The sequence below is a fragment of the Gadus macrocephalus genome, chromosome 12, assembly GCF_031168955.1.
Source record: "Gadus macrocephalus chromosome 12, ASM3116895v1".
Lineage (NCBI taxonomy): Eukaryota > Metazoa > Chordata > Actinopteri > Gadiformes > Gadidae > Gadus > Gadus macrocephalus.
In genome coordinates, this window is record NC_082393.1 from 20,560,809 (window position 1) to 20,575,597 (window position 14,789).

At 43.1% G+C, this 14,789-nt stretch overlaps 1 protein-coding gene across 1 annotated transcript in view; it reads left to right on the top strand.

Annotated features, from left to right (window-relative positions):
• Positions 1-14,789, top strand: part of LOC132468551 (inactive N-acetylated-alpha-linked acidic dipeptidase-like protein 2) — a 139,818-nt gene that overhangs the window by 36,074 nt on the left and 88,955 nt on the right. The window contains exon 3 of the mRNA XM_060066280.1: positions 5,589-5,702. The gene's annotated coding sequence lies outside the window, so the exon portion shown is untranslated. The remainder of the gene's footprint in view (positions 1-5,588; positions 5,703-14,789) is intronic.

The window sequence follows — 14,789 nt, forward strand, 5'->3', positions numbered from 1 at the left end:
TTATGTGTGTGTGTGTTCGTGTTCTGTCTCTGTCCCTCTCTCTTCTTCCTCTCTCTCTCTCTCTCACACACACACACACACACACACACACACACACACACACACACACACACACACACACACACACACACACACACACACACACACACACATGGGGGGACAAGTGCCGTCCGTGAACTCGGTCTTGCACTGTTAACTGGCCTATTGATTCACCCAAGATGAATGCATTTGCTTACAGGAAGGGAATTTAGTTGAGGAATAAAAGGTTTGCGTCGTGCCCCTCGGTTATAGAGGACTCCTGTTACACGATCCTGATTCTAATTTTCAACAATTTGTATCTGATCTAGATTTGGGCTAACGCATGCACATATGCACGCACGCACAAAATGTGCTTGAATCCATACACCAAGATCAAACACGGCTATACACCCATGCACGCACGCACACACCTATTCCCATGCTTAGAACCCCAACAGGGAGCGAGAACAAAGATTTTTAGTACAATAGATCAGGGCCCCTAAGGCCCTCTTCAATGCACTGAGATCTGAAGCATTTAAACACAGTTGGTCAGCATCTTGACTGCATTGTGATACAAGCACATGCTTGGGTTTGTACTTGAATGAACATGGACAGCATTTAAACTCTTAAAGAACACCTTTCAAGCATATCCATTAAAGTCTTTTTTAAAGCCTAGGGAACCAAGAAACACTCAAATTATACTTCAATGCGCTGCCAATATCTCAGCCAGTGCCAGATTTTTGCAATAATATACACATATCAGAGTCAATTTTAGTCTGTATTTTAAAGATGTTCTTGTAATTTAGGGAAAAGCAGGGTACTTGCAGACTGTGTAGAATTATTGACCAAACAATCGCTCTTTAGAGAGGAGTACTGGTGCCCAACAGTTATGCTTGCAATCCCCATCTCCAGGGCAGGTATAGAACTTGTATCTCGCAACATTGAAATTACAATGACCGCCTCTTTAGAAGCATATATCCATCTCCAAAACTTGGCCAAAATACATATCAACATAAAACACAATTTGTTTGTAAGATTACACAGATATGACCAGCAAACGATTTTTTAATGCACTTTTTTTTCTTTATGATATGCTCGAAGAGTGCTTGTTTGCTGGGGGCACGTTTGCACCCCATCATCGCCGTTTCCTTTTTCTGCAAGGGAAGAGACGATGTTTGTAAAAAAAAAAAAGGATGTAAGAGATTATTGAATTTGTTCAAATTTTTTAAGTAATAGAGAATACAGCAATAGCTGTTTCTGGAATGTCAAACTCACTAAGCACTGAGCCATATTCACATTTCAGTCATTTCAAGTACAGCAATATCTATTTTTCCTGCATATCACAAAGCCGAATGGTAATGAACTCGGTTGCATATTCTTTAAAACACAAAATGAATTAAAACAGTGACTCCTCATGTAGATATATAAAAACGCATTCAAGTATAGCACAAATAACCCAGAAAAACGCTTCAGTGTAAGTATCTAAATAATATATTCTTTCAACATACAACAAACCTTTAAACGGATCAGTACATTCATCATTTTCAATGAGAAAATATATGTAAAATTGGTTCACCTTTACCTACGAATAAGGAATTGATGTGCCGCTCGTCTCATTGTCTTGCTCCTTGCTGACGCCTAGAGATGTGTAAGTTGGCGAAGAGACTTCGGCTGCATCCTCGGCCCATCATCTCTTCTACTTGGCGAACTGGGATCGGCATACCTAATGACGTATGAAAAAAATCCATCCTCACTTCAGCGACGACCGCAGTCGGCTGGATATTTGGCTGTTTACAATGCTGCATCGAATCTCCTTTCGGTGGGTTCTTCCATCAGTTCTTCCCTGCCTATTTTGAGATCCATTAGCCCCAGTCGTACTGAGTTCAACAAGGATGGTAAGCCACACCGCAAACCTTCCAAGCGGCTTTTTAAGATGACATGCGACATGAGTCATACAAATGAACAGACTTTTTTGACATGATGTGCAGAACCCATCCGCTCCTAGTCTCTCTAGTGCTAAAGGTCCTTTGGTGCTGACGATCCACGCTGATGATTGGCAGACAGGCTGTCTAGTAGATGTCTCGCTGATCTTAAGTCCTCAAAGATGGTAGATAACGGGAAGATGGACGCACACACACACTATTGTGCCTTTCTACTTTTTGGTTCATTCCAATTTATCACCTTCTATCTCTAAGACATCTGGAATAAAATGATCGCTGTGTTTTAGAGGTATTTTTGTTGTTGTTGCATAAGAGTGTCTGGTATTCCATGTCCATATGAGATTATACCATGTGTGGGAAAAAGGCTACAACTAATTATCTTGCAAGGTGATATTTATTTCAAACTGGCAACAATTTCCCCTAATCAGAAACTACAATTATCAATCTGTTGTTGATACTCTGTTCTTTGATTTTAGTGTTTGATTCCCTTATAATTAATGATTTTGTTTTCTTATGGTACCACCATATATGGCAGAGGGTGTCTATTTGAATTACTTATACCTTCTATACATATCCCATGGCTTAATTTTGGCCGCTCTAGACACGTTAAAACCAATCTTAGGCCTCTTGGGCCATCTTCGAATCTTGGGCCAGCATTTTCGTGTTTCTGGTCAGTTTCTTTGTCTAAGTTAGCAAAAGTAACTGTGGGGGGCGGGACTTGGCGATCGATAATTAATTATGCAAAATAATCTTCCAAACCAAGTGCTGGCTCCTTTTTAAGGGGATCCTTGACGCGTGTGTTGCGTAAATTAACATTGTATCATACTTGACTGAAACAACTCTCAAGCACTGCTGCTATTCTCTTACAATGCACTAAATAAGTATGGCATGGTATATGGATGGCATACAAAGTGTATGCTATAATGTTGTTGCTGATGCATACAAGCTCAGGACTCTTAAGTCTCTTAAGAATCGTACTTAATTTATTCAATCTGTCAGGAGATTCTCAAAATTGTTGCAACTTTTAATGCAAAAGTAAAGGACCCAGCGGAAGGTGGCGTTGAGCTGCTGTCCTTTAAACGGGGCATATTGACGAGCTGCTAATGAAAGGCCCATTAGGGGACATGTGTATCGATTGGGTTGGCATCATGATGACAGTGTCACACAGCAGCATTGAAAGAGACACACACAATAGTTAAGGGTGAAATGGGTCAGAATAGCCATCTTATACACTCTCTCACTCTTCACACTCTTACACATCTTCATCCTTTCATCAGCTGTTTTTATTCTTGTACAGGGAACATTTCTGTGTTCCAAGTAGCTTGCAAAATACATTTCACATAATGTGTATTTGGGTTCCCTGCATTTTTGACAGCATTTGCGTTCACGTGTATGTCTTTCGGGAGAAGCTTCAAAGTGTAAAAAGCATGAGAGAAAATAAACCCAGGTACAAAATGAATGAAAACACCTGCTTTTCCCAGAAGCATGTAATCGGTACTCTACACAGTACCGCCAGCAAGCTATTGGAGCTATTCAACGGTAACATTACAAGTTATCTCTCACACACACACACTGCTCCCAAAACCTCTAGTTGCCATTACAAAAATCAAAAGACCCTGATTTAATGACCACATAAGGGAAGGATTTATGAAAGATCAGTCCAGATAGTAACGTTTTTAAAGCAAACAATGTTTTTAGGATCAGATTAATTAAATCCTCAAATGTAATTCCTTTGCCAATATCAGCAATGTGGTGATAAAGTCACTGAAAACTAAACCAGCAACGATGACGACTTTTTACAATACAATCATTGTATTCATTGTATCTTTGTATCATTGTATGTTATTTTTTTCCAGTTTTAGATTAACGTCAGTTATGAACATATGTGAAAGTTTGACCACATAAACGACTAGAATACGCTCCTGCAATGAGGCTTAAATTCCTAGTTATTTTTATATAACCTATAAAGTACGCAGAGCCCAAAAAACCTACATCATTTAAAAAAGTTGGTTATTGTATTCAATGAAAGTACTCACATTTCTTATTCTTATTTTTTATAATAATATTGCTATGACAATGGATGTTGAAATTGTCGCTTAACTTGAGATAAACCAGTCAATTGGAAACATTTAAATTAAGACATTTAAAGGAAATTCTGTGACTTTTCAACCTGGACCAAACAACCTGTATTTTTCAAATAATTGTGGGTCAAGGGGCACTAATACGGACAAGAATGTTAGAGAAGGGCCCTCTGTTGAGAGAGAACGATGCAGCTGTTATCCGCGATATGGCTGCATGGTAATCCTTTAGAGCAAGCGCCTGTTGATGTACGCCCTCTAAAAGTGTTTGTTTTTGCCACTGACAGGCTCAGATTGTAGAAGTGTCAGACAACATTATGGAAAGATTCCCTACATATGGATGAAACGTTTTTTCGTTACCTTTTGCTTGTACCAGCCTGTTAGTTATTTGTTTACCCAAACCGCGCTCAAGGAGAAGTCTTGCTTTGAAAGCTTGTTGTTGCGCTGTTGCAAGTAATTTCCCTATTGACGTTACAATCTCAGCTCTCCTTCACCCAAATCTTTTAAATAACACTTAGCTATGCTTTCTGTATTCCAGCACACCAAATCCTTCTCTCCAGCTCAAGTTTCTTCACTTCTCTTTTTGCAACCGACACTTCTCCTTGAGCGAGTTCTTGGTTTCACACAAGAGCAAACAGACTGGATCCCAGCAAAAGATAACGAAAAAAAAAATCAGTAGGGATCCTTTCCATAATGTAAGAGTATAATCTGAGCCCGTCAGTGGCCAAAACAAGGTGCTATTGCCCCAAATGAATACATTGCAGCCCGTTTTGCAGAAAATAGGGTCCAGGTGGAAAAATCCCGAAGTTTTCCCTGAAGGAAAAGCTTTGCAATGCAGTGATATATTCCACAATAATACTTCAAGTTAATAAAAAGTGTGTAACTGGTTTTCCAAGATTTTGTATATTCCCCCTACAGGTTTTTTTTCAGTGTTTACTTTTAGCGGTTTGAAATACGATCCATCTTGACAGTCTGGAAAAAAGGGAGACCCTTTACAATGGTATCTCGTTGCATTAAGAAAGACCAGCAAAAACAGGCCCACACCTCCCGAACAAGTTGGACAAGGTGAGGGAAACTATGCTAATGTCAGAGCACTGGTTCCCAGGTAGTTCCCAGGAAGGAAGAAAAGAGAGGCTTGGGCTGGAAGATAAACACGGTCAGATAAACAGTGCAGCGCCAAACTCCACTGGGAGCACTGGTGGTTTCACTGAGTAACCACCGAGGACAGGCAGGCGGAACAGTCCCAGCACAAGTCGGCCCACGACTGCAGGCAGTGAGGCGAAGCTCTACACCTAGACTCTCAATAAGACGGCTTTTGTTACTCGAGGTTCTGCAGATATGCTGGGCTCTTTGGGGCTGTAAGCTAGATAACCCCTCTCACACACACACACACACACACACACACACACACACACACACACACACACACACACACACACACACACACACACACACACACACACACACACACACACACACACACACACATTGGCTCCTATATGACAGACGGAGCACCTATTACATCGGCCATTTGTCCTCTGTCCCTACAGAGTAAGAGAGAGAGAGCGAGAGACACACACACACACACATAGGGAGGAACAGAAGGAGCAGAGCTTTGCTGATTGGAGGAACGACACAGCACTGTCTACCAGCACAGCCATTCAAGGTAAATGCTTAAAAGGTTCTGTAGCCCTTCTCTTGCACACAAACATTTGTGAGGTTTTCTTGTTGCATTTGTTCCTTTATTTATAACGTTTCTATGGATTTGTTTTATTGGTTTGTCTCTCGCTCGCTGTCTGTCTGCTCTCTGTGTCTCTGTCTGTCCGTCTCTCTCTCTCTCTCTCTGCCTTGCGAATCTCCTCTGTGGTAACCATATTTAATGCAATGCTGTGGCCTCTGTTGGGTTTTTCAAGAGGATGTGGATGTAGAAGTGCGTGGTGGAGAGGGCCAGATAGGAGCAGCAAGGTGAGGGAGAATTAAGATGAGGGAGAGCAGGATGTTTCAGCCCAGACAGAAGTATATGGGCAGGTATATGCTGTTAGAAGAGGGCCAACGCATCAGTACTCGCAGTCCATTAATTCCATCCGTTATACATTTGATGTTTACAAACCACAACAGAATCTTGAGCATAACTCATGTGATGTCTTCGAGTTTGTTGCCCTAGCCCTTGTTGCTGGGGCAACAAAATAGGGATTCTTGTCTTTATTATCTTTCAGATGATGTGCTCCCTGTTTTGAGCTCTGTGAATCACCAGGCATCAGGGACATGGTGTTTGTCCTACTATTATGGTACTCTATTATACTATTTTCCTTTTGTCCTGTCGTTATTTGACATGCATCATCTAGCTTGGATCCATTTTGAATGACTCGGCTAACTTGCCATGGAAACAACTAGGCTCATTCCATCGTACCTATCTCCAAGCACATCTGCTTTTCCATCCAGACCGCACGGCAGACTAGTATACAGCATTAAAGCAGCATTGATCGCGAAGTGAGCAGTAGCATTTTGACACCTTTGACATCCAGCCCTGCATGGTTTATATTGTTGGGAAGGATTATAACTGCCTGGTGCTAATCTGTATCCCCACGGGTGAAATATATGTTTTTCCTACCACACGTTCACTTCTTCACAATCATGACAGAGTGCCACGCTATCACCTGCAGCACAAGTTTTCCAACTTCCCAACAATTGCTAATAGAACATGCATTCAAGACCTCAAGCCTTTATGAAGCTTTCCGATTCCTTGCTTGAGCTTGATTGCATGTGTGTCTACATTTCTGGGTAAATTTGTTTTTCTTCTTGTCACTCTCATGTTGTTTTCCAAACGGCAATGGATTGGGACGTGCGAGTTTGGGCTTCTCTGTGCAGGAACAAAAAACGTTATTCTACCAATTCTGTGCATCAGCAGTTGTATTTAAGGAATTGGAATGTTTCAGTCACTGCTAGTGCACTGCAACGTTGGCCTGTATGTCACACTTGACCAACATTGCACACATTTTACAGTGTTGAGAGGGATGCTTTTGCACACCTCTAAATAACCTTCTTATACCTTCTTATACCTTCTGTCGTTCAGTCACTTCTCTCATCGTGCCACTGTTCTAGCCGTAGCTTTGCATGGCCCTTTGATCCTGGTAACCCTAAGAGGCCCCGATTACGCCAGGGACATATCTACATCCTGACACCGTGTTTGAATCTAGATTTGAAAAGTCATCTGCACACCGGGGGCACAGCGTGTTTACGTATCGCTTTTTATTAATTAGTATCTTGGGAAGGTTACTTTTCAGTTTTTGCATTTGCTTCACGTCTCATGAGCTGTATTCCCCATGATCCAGCTCCTCTCCAGTAAAGGAGTTGGCTGTAATGGGACATGTATTAAAAAATACAGTATGAATATTGATAATATTACACTGAATATGAATGCACATCCAAATGGTTACGCTCACTGCCTCCTAGTAGCTCGTGGCTAGTAATAGACGTTGTTTGCAAATGGAAAGCCTAATGGGTGCTCATGATGAGATTCTGAAATGCATCGAGTGATTCTTAGGGAATCATTTTGCGATCGTCTTCCGTCAGGGTTTATATCGTCTGATCACACCCCTGCCTGAGAGCAGGTTGTCAGCGGTCACCCCTGAATATCTGTGTGTGTTTGTTTGTGTTGTTTGTTGATGTGATATTACGACGCTCGTGTTTTCTTCACCCAAGAACAACTTTATGACGTCATCAAACTAACTAACGACGTCGGAGTGCTAACGAACCCTCTGCTCCCCTTCCGAGGGCTCTGGAGAGAGAACAACAGAAGCTGAAAACGGACCCGCGAGTCCCGTCATCGGAGGACATTTGATTCTTTGTTGTTCTAATTACAACTCGGCGAAGGCTGCGGTAGACTCAGGCCGGGCGGGAAAATACGCGAGCAGCACAACACCAGCTCCAAACACAACAACCGTACTGCCAAGAATCCCTCAGCGAGCCGGCCCACCAGGGATATATAGTTTTTAAAAGTTTGTGCGTTGATTGGTTATGCAATCCACGGAAATTAGACCATCGGATTGTACTGGGGCGGCAGTAGTTCAGGAGGTAGAGCGTGTTGGCTGGTAACCTGAAGGTTGTTGGTTCGATCCCCGAGGTGTCCTTGAGCAAGGCACCTAACCCTAACTGCTCCCGACGAGCTGGCTGTCGCCTTGCATGGTTGACTCCGCCGTCGGTGTGTGAATGTGTGCGTGAATGGTGAATGTGAGGCTATTTTGTAAAGCGCTTTGGGTGGCCATTGATTAGAAAAGCACTATATAAATGCAGTACATTTACATTTACTGTTTTGCCCCACCACCCTCTGAAACGCTGAATTCAAAAGTAAATATGATTTTATTTCAACCACACACACGTGCTGGCGCGCACACATGCACACACAAACAGACACACAGACACATACACACACACCCCTTGTGTCTCTGACTCCCTTTGACTGATTACTTACATTCACATTTTCGTCTCAATCAAATCTTCACATGAAAAGTACTCTGCTGACCCCTCTCCCACTCACTCACTCTCATTTCGAACAATTGTTTTGAGTCGAGAATAGATTTAATTCATAATTCTCGATTCCAAAAACAAAATCATTCCTCGATTCAGTACATATGGGTGATATTGACAGGATCCAGTCCAGTCCGTTAGGCTGAAATTTAGACTGTGGCAAATTTTGGCCTGAAATATAATGATAATTTTAACAATCAAAGCCAAAAGTAAGACAAAAGGGGAAATAAAAACAATTACAGGTAATCAAAAGAAAGTTAAAATCCTATTTGGAAGTTGAATCCATTCAGAATCATAGAAGATAACATTCCAGATTCTTACGTCAATCCATTCTATTTTTTTCCTACCCCTAACAATCCTAGCATTTCATAAAGTAAACCTAAACCGGGTCTGTCTAGTAAGTGCTAGCGGCCCTGGTAGTGTGACAGAAGCTCAGTGAGCGTTGTGGTCAGAGGGTTAAAGGGGTCAGTTCCCTGCAGGATGAAGGGGGAGACGCCACAGCTCACCGTCTGAACAACCAGTGAATGCTCTATCGGTGAAGGGGTAGACGTTGAATAAAAAAGCATGAAGGTGTTCTCGAAATCATATGCCCCGAGTTCAACAATGGACCTTTCATCAACATTTACTCTCTTATTTTCATCATCTCATATGATTTGATATCGACATCATTTTATTGTCTTTCGCTGCTCTCACTCCAACATGCTTGTACCGTTAACACCAAAAGTGGATTTGAATGCACAAGAGAAGTTCAAACCTTTTCAAACAGCATGAACCGCATCATCAGAGGTAGAAACAATGCACAGCTCAACAAGCAAAATACATTACAACCCCCCCCCCCCACCCCACCCATCCCTGTAGCTCGCTCTTTCTCAGCCCTCACCTTACTCTCAGCCTTCCAGGTCAAGATGAAAACGAATTGATAGAATTGAGCGGAATACACTGAATGGAGAGCAGACAGCAAATGATCTCTAGAAGTTTCCTTGGCTCCCTGTTAAAAAAAACACTTTCCCTGACCTTTTTAGTTAGCCGACAAATTGAGCCACAGCTCAACGCACATTCTCCCCGCACTCGTGTGTGTGTGTGTGTGTGTGTGTGTGTGTGTGTGTGTGTTTGTTTCTGGCAGGCATGTGGGCACCAAGCAGAATGACTCATTCATTTTATTATCTGGGAGCATTTGCAGTCAGCCAGTGACCTTTTACAAGATGCGGGAAGTGTGTGTGTGTGTGTGTGTGTGTGTGTGTGTGTGTGTGTGTGTGTGTGTGTGTGTGTGTGTGTGTGTGTGTGTGTGTGTGTGTGTGTGTGTGTGTGTGTGTGTGTGTAGATGGGTGTTTTAGTGTGTGAGTACAAATATATCTTGGCATTCTTCTTTCGCCTTGTGCTTTAACATCATCTTGTTCAGATCGGTTCAAAAGCATCTATGAGTGCTTCCTCCCAATATCTGTGTTATGATTAGAATGTAGGTCTGTAGTATCTGTAAAGATCATCACTTTGTAAAAAACCCAATGCATTGTGGGATTGCGCATGACAGACATACTACAAATGATTTATGCTAGTGATTATGTACAGAGATTGAGTCCACACAAAGTAAAAAGGGTTTTTGTTACATGTGAGGCTTTTCTCGGCTGTGGAAATGACCAAAAGTGAAAGATTGTAAACTAAAATACGATTGTCTCTTTCTTATTTTATCACTATAAAATGCAGGAACAGCAATAATTTCTGGGTTTTGTTGGAATAACCAAGTGTGTGTGTGTGTGTGTGTGTGCGTGTGTGTGTGCATATTCTATATTCAGCTCCCATACCCATACAGTCCCTGAAGCATGTGTGCTCTGTGCTGTAATGCGTGGAAGGGAGTCACAGCAGGATGCCTGTGGCAGTGTGGCAGGGTTACACAACACTCAGACTGTGGCCCAGGTGTGTCAAGCAGAGAGCGAGTTCTGTACAAACAGGCACTTGCATTATGTCAGCACATTTCTTACATAATATTTATTCAAATTAATTCATGGCCGATTAGAATTGAAGACATTTTACATTGCTCCCTTTACCTTATAATTTATCTTTGTCTCTGTGAAAGAACAAATAGACAGTTCAAATGTAACACAAGGTTCCCACACCCGTGTGTCCAGCGTAAGACCTGCGTAAGACCTGCGTAAGACCTGCGTAAGACCTGCGTAAGACCTGTCTTACACCAGGCTTACACCGGGCTTACGCTCTCTTTTCCCGCTTTTTCTAGCAGCTGACCAAGGGGTTTCCTCTCGCCGCTGTTACTAGCAACTGACGCTGGGCTACGCTCTCTTTCCCTCTGTTAGCTGACGCCGGGCTACACTCTCTGTTATTAGCAGCTGACACCGGGCTATGTTTTCTGCCTGCTGTTGCTAGCATCTATTGCTTGGCTTACGCTCTTTGCCTGCTTATGCTCGCAGCTGACACCTGGCCCCCCTCTCTTTCCACTGTTGCTAGCAGCAGAACATGGGCTTTGCTCTCTTATCCTGCTGTAACTAGCAGCTGACGTCGGACTGCGCTCTCTTTTCCTGCTGTTATTAGCAGCTGACGCCGGGCTACACTCTTTGCCCGCTAATGCTAGCAGCTGATTCCAGGCTACCCTCTTTTACCGCTGTTGCTATTAGCTGACGCAGGGCTACGCTCTTAGCAGCTGATGCCAGGGGGGTCATCCCTATGTTCCCTATGTTCCCCTGTACATAGGACCCTATGCCACACATACCGGGGACCCTTTTTGGGAAAAGCGGGGAACATAGGACCCTTTTCTGGGAAAAGGGTCCTATGTTCCCCGCAATCTATCAATCTTTAAAAATATTTTAACTTTGACGCGAGATTCGCGTGATGACAGCCAATGGGCGTTCAACAGCGTGGCCACTGAGTGACATGTGTAACGTAACAGCCAATCAGCGTTCAACCGGCCAACTCGGTGCAGTGCAGTCCGGTGTTTCAGTTCAAGTCGTGACCGTGTTAACTGGTGACCCTAAGCCGAATGCTTCGCTTGTTGTCGTGGCTACGCCAGATGTTGGAAATCGGGACCAGACACGTAGATGTCCTTGCGAATGCCTCTTTGATTTGTTATTCAATAAAATATCAAAAACATTCTAATCTCATTCGTTTTTGGAGTGTAATTGGAAGAAATTTGTCACGTAGAACCGTTCTAAGCCGAAATAAATGGAAAATGAATGTTTAAAATATGATACATTGCGGGATTCAAATTCATACCATTGTGGGGAAAAAATATAACAAACCGCAATTCCATTCCATTGTGCTGTTGACCCACTAGGGGAAATATCCGCCGTAGTATATTAAAATTCACAAATTCTTCTTCAAAACACAGATCAACTTGTGACCCTCCATGTTGTTAAGACCATGCATTGATCGCGTTTCCAAAAAATAAGACGCCTTTACATCCAGTTAATCAAAACCTAATGTTTCCCCCCACTGCTTGAAACTAGCCAAAAACACTGTTATGCGCTCATTCTATCATTTCGGTCGCCTGATGTGGTGTTGTTGTCCCCTTTCACTGGATGTCTCTGTAAGCAAATGCAGCGACTTCGGAAATGAATGCGTTTACATGGGACAGCTAGATCGGTTTATTCAGATCAACAAAGCATACATTACGGGATTCAAACTCATAACATTTTGGGGGTAAAATATTTCAAGTTGAGATTCCATTCCATTGTGCCGTTGTGCCAGAGACAACAACTGCAGTACTAAAAAACACAACTACGGTAGTCTTCTTCCAGGAGGCAGCCAGATCTACTTGTGACCCGACTGTCCATGCTATTATTGACCATGGTATTTGTCTCGTTTACAAAAAGAAGAGGCCAACACACCAGTTATTCAAAACCTAGCTGATAGCCCTATCATCCCTTGGACGATATGTAGGTATGCTTTGTTGATCTGAATAAACGTTGTGTCTCAGAGTGATACTGCCTTGCGTCACATTGATTCTCGAGCTCGCTGCTTTGCTTAGAGACGATCCAGAGCAAGAGACGACGCCACATCAGACGACCGAAATGGTAGCGAAAGAGCGCGTAACAGTGTTTTTGGCTGGGTTGTAGGCAGTTGAGGGAAACACAACATTAGGTTTGGAATAACTGGTGTGTTGGCCTCTTCTTTTTGTAAACGAGACAAATACCATGGTCTATAATAGCATGGACAGTCGGGTCACAAGTAGATCTGGCTGCCTCCTGGAAGAAGACTAGTTGTGTTTTTTAGTACTGCAGCTGTTGTCTCTGGCACAACGGCACAATGGAATGGAATCTCAACTTGAAATATTTTACCCCCAAAATGTTATGAGTTCGAATCCCGTAATGTATGCTTTGTTGATCTGAATAAACTTTATGTCTCAAAGTGATACCGCCTTGCATCACATTGCGTTCCTTAATGCAATTAAGATTAAGCAATTGCATTGCTTAATCCGATCTAGCTGTCCCATGTAAACGCATTCATTTCCGAAGTCGCTGCTTTGCTTACAGAGACATCCAGTGAAAGGGGACAACAACACCACATCAGGCGACCGAAATGATAGAATGAGCGCATAACAGTGTTTTTGGCTAGTTTCAAGCAGTGGGGGGAAACATTAGGTTTTGATTAACTGGATGTAAAGGCGTCTTATTTTTTGGAAACGCGACCAATGCATGGTCTTAACAACATGGATAGTAGGGTCACAAGTTGATCTGGCTGCCTTTCGTGTTTTCAAGAAGAATTTGTGAATTTTAATATACTACGGCGGATATTTCCCTAGTGGGTCAACGGCACAATGGAATGGAATTGCGGTTTGTTATATTTTCTCCCCACAATGGTATGAATTTGAATCCCGCAATGTATCATATTTTAAACATTCATTTTCCATTTATTTCGGCTTAGAACGGTTCTACGTGACAAATTTCTTCCAATTACACTCCAAAAACGAATGAGATTAGAATGTTTTTGACATTTTATTGAATAACAAATCAAAGAGGCATTCGCAAGGACAGCTACGTGTCTGGTCCCGATTTCCAACATCTGGTGTAGCCACGACAACAAGCGAAGCATTCGGCCGAGGGTCACCAGTTAACACAGTCACGACTTGAACTGAAACACCGGGTTGAACTGCAGCATTGAGGAGAAAGTGATTGTTGCCGTTTGCGACTCACGGAGCTCTTTATATAATAGTATATAATATAATATAATAGTATAATAATATCACGGCCAAAAGCTCTGTGCGCCTCCGGATGGCCGTAGCGCGGGGAGCTCTCGTAGGGATTGGGCTTCTCGGGGTTTGTTTACTGGCGTATGAATAGACTGCGTCAGGTTCTCCGACGTCTCTCCCTATTCCACAAAAGGTAAAGAAATGCAATGGTAGTTATCTCGGCCGGAATTTGGCAGTAATGGTGGAAGCAGTAACAGACAGGGGAACATAGAACCCTTTTTTTTAAAAAGGGTCCTATGTTCCCCGGTTACATACATATCGGGGAACATAGGACCCTTTTTGGGAAAAGCGGGGAACATAGGACCCTTTTTTAAAAAAAAGGGTCCTATGTTCCCCAGTCTCATACAAAGAGGGGAACATAGGACCCGGGGAACATAGGACCTGGGGAACATCGACACGTTCCCATGCCAGGCTACCTTCTCTTACCCCTATTGCTATCAGCTGACGCAGGGCTACGCTCTTTGCCCGCTGGTGCTAGCACACATATGACTCCAGTCATATGGTGCTGGAGCAACGGCCGGCAATGGCTTTGTGGTGAGGGGGGTGTTAAAGCATTCTGTTCACGGGGAGATCCCAAGAGAACTCAGTCTCCCGGTGATCCTCTCCAAAGACTTCCCCGGGTCCTTAATCTATGGCATCCCGTGGCTTTCCAGGAGAAGGGAAATCCTAGCTGACACAGTTGGGCACAGAGTCAAGTGTTGTTGTCACACAGGGGTAATCCTGTCTGGATGATCTGCTGGGCTACTTGGGTTCCCACACGTGCACCCACGCACGCACACCAGCACACAATCACACAATCACACACATTCATACACACGCACGCACGCACACACAAGTGCGCACACACACACACACACACACACACACATTCACAGTCAAAACCACAGTCACACACAAACACACACAATCATACACAATGGAAACAAGCATACACGCACATACACTCACACGTATGTATGCGCAGACAAACCCAAACACCCGCATGTGCGCGCAGAAGAGACCCTTGCCAATACTTCAATGTACCCAGGCTGC